Raw genomic sequence first — 2,358 nt, 5'->3', positions numbered from 1 at the left:
TGTCACCAACCCCAGAAGAAGACCTTCGTCCACACCCAACTCTGCCGCGTCCTCCGCGTCCCCCGAGGTCCTTTTGGGGGTTGTCACCCTTTGGTCAACCCCAAAGTCTTCTACGACGTGTGTCTCCAGGAGCTTTGCGAGGTCCCCGGGGACAAGGAGGTCCTTCAGGAGGTCCTCCAAGAGGTCCTCCAGGAGGTCCTGGGGGCCTACGAGGCCGCGTGTCACCAGGCCGGGGCGCGGGTGGGACCTTGGAGGAACCTCAACTTCTGCCGTGAGTTGGGGACCTTTGGCGGGGGGGGGAGGACGTGGGGTTGGGGGTGGAGATGGGGTCTCCTCCACCAAGGGGGTGGAGGTTCTACTTGTGGGGCTCCTACATGGCCATCCCTGGTGGCCATCTCTGATGTTCTCCAGCTCTTTGACCATCCATGACATCTCCATGTGTCCATCCATGACCTCTGTGTGTCCTCTGGTGGCCATCCCTGATGTTCTCCAGCTCTTTGACCATCCCGAGGTCTCCGTGGTGGTGTCCCTCCATCCCTACGTCCACCACGCGGCCGCGCTGTCCCCTGGGTCTATCCCTGATGTCCCCCGAGGTCTCTGTGGTGGCCCTCCATCCCTACGTCCCTCTCTTTGTGTCCCCTCCAGCCCCCTGGTGCCCCGAGGACAATCGCTGCCGCCCCGGTGACAACTGCGCCCCCCACCGAAAGCTGCTGCCCCGGGACCTGCTCACAGGTGAGGAGACACCACGGGGACAAGGGGGGGGGGACCTCCAGGTGAGGGGACACCAAGGATGGACCACGAGAGATGGCTGGATGAAGATGAGGATGGATGGAAGGGGATGGATGGATGGATGGATGGATGGATGGAGATGGTTGGATGGAGATGGATGGAGATGGACAGGGATGGATGAAGATGAAGATGGATGGATGGTTGGAGATGGTTGGAGATGGATGGATGGATGGATGGAGATGGTTGGAGATGGATGGAGATGGATGAAGATGGATGAACAGATGGAGATGGTTGGAGATGGATGGATGGATGGATGGATGGATGAAGATGATGGAGATGGATGGATGGAGATGGATGGATGGAGATGGATGGAGATGGACAGGGATGGATGAAGATGGAGATGGATGGATGGATGGATGGATGGATGAAGATGATGGAGATGGTTGGAGATGGTTGGAGATGGACAGGGATGGATGAAGATGAAGATGGATGAATGGATGGAGATGGATGGATGGATGGATGGATGGATGGATGGATGGAGAAGATGAAGATGATGGAGATGGTGGAGAGGGATGAAGATGGAGATGATGGAGATGATGGAGATGGATGGATGAAGATGATGGAGATGATGGAGATGATTGAGATGGGGATGGATGGATGAAGATGAAGATGGAGATGATGGAGATGGATGGATGGAGATGATGAAGATGATGGAGATGGATGAAGATGATGGAAATGGATGGATGGATGAAGATGATGAAGATGAAGATGGAGATGATGGAGATGGGGATGGATGGATGGATGGAGATGAGGAAGATGATGGAGATGGTGGAGATGGATGGAGATGGTGGAGATGGATGAAGATGATGAAGATGATGGAGATGGATGGAGATGGTAGAGATGGATGAAGATGGAGATGATGGCAATGGGGATGGATGGATGAAGATGATGGAGATGGATGAAGATGGTGGAGATGGATGAAGATGATGGAAATGGATGGATGGATGAAGATGATGAAGATGAAGATGGAGATGATGGAGATGGATGGATGGAGATGATGAAGATGATGGAGATGGATGGAGATGGTAGAGATGGATGAAGATGGAGATGATGGCAATGGGGATGGATGGATGAAGATGATGGAGATGGATGAAGATGGTGGAGATGGATGAAGATGATGGAAATGGATGGATGGATGAAGATGATGAAGATGAAGATGGAGATGATGGAGATGGATGGATGGAGATGATGAAGATGATTGAGATGGGGATGGATGGATGAAGATGATGGAGATGATGGATGGAGATGATGAAGATGATGGAGATGGATGGATGAAGATGATGGAGATGGATGGAGGAGGAGGAGGAGGAGGGGCTGAAGGGTGGGGGGTGCCGAGGACCTGGTTGGCTGGTGGGCTGGAGAAGACCTTGCCCCCCGTGTGCCCCCCCCCCAGGCCACCTCCTGGGGGCGCTGCCGCTGCGGGGGCTGGGCCGACCCCCCCCCTTGGTGGCCCCAGGGGACGTCGTGGGACAGATCCTGCCCCTCCCCCTCCCCGGGCTCCCGTGATGGGGGGAGGGGCGACCACCCGGGGGTGGGGGGAGGGGACAACGTTGTCCCCCCTCCCCCTCC

At 55.5% G+C, this 2,358-nt stretch overlaps 1 long non-coding RNA gene across 1 annotated transcript; it reads left to right on the top strand.

Moving 5' to 3' along the window:
- Positions 1 to 9: 9 nt before the first annotated feature.
- LOC106900527 lies at positions 10 to 2,309 on the top strand. Its single transcript, XR_001414174.1, has 3 exons — positions 10 to 271; positions 646 to 732; positions 2,183 to 2,309. It is a non-coding gene; the product is annotated as an uncharacterized LOC106900527 (long non-coding RNA).
- Positions 2,310 to 2,358: the final 49 nt, after the last annotated feature.

Source organism: Calidris pugnax, unplaced genomic scaffold, assembly GCF_001431845.1.
Source record: "Calidris pugnax isolate Ruff unplaced genomic scaffold, ASM143184v1 scaffold2420, whole genome shotgun sequence".
Taxonomy (NCBI): Eukaryota; Metazoa; Chordata; class Aves; order Charadriiformes; family Scolopacidae; genus Calidris; species Calidris pugnax.
This window is presented reverse-complemented; position numbering and strand designations above follow the sequence as displayed.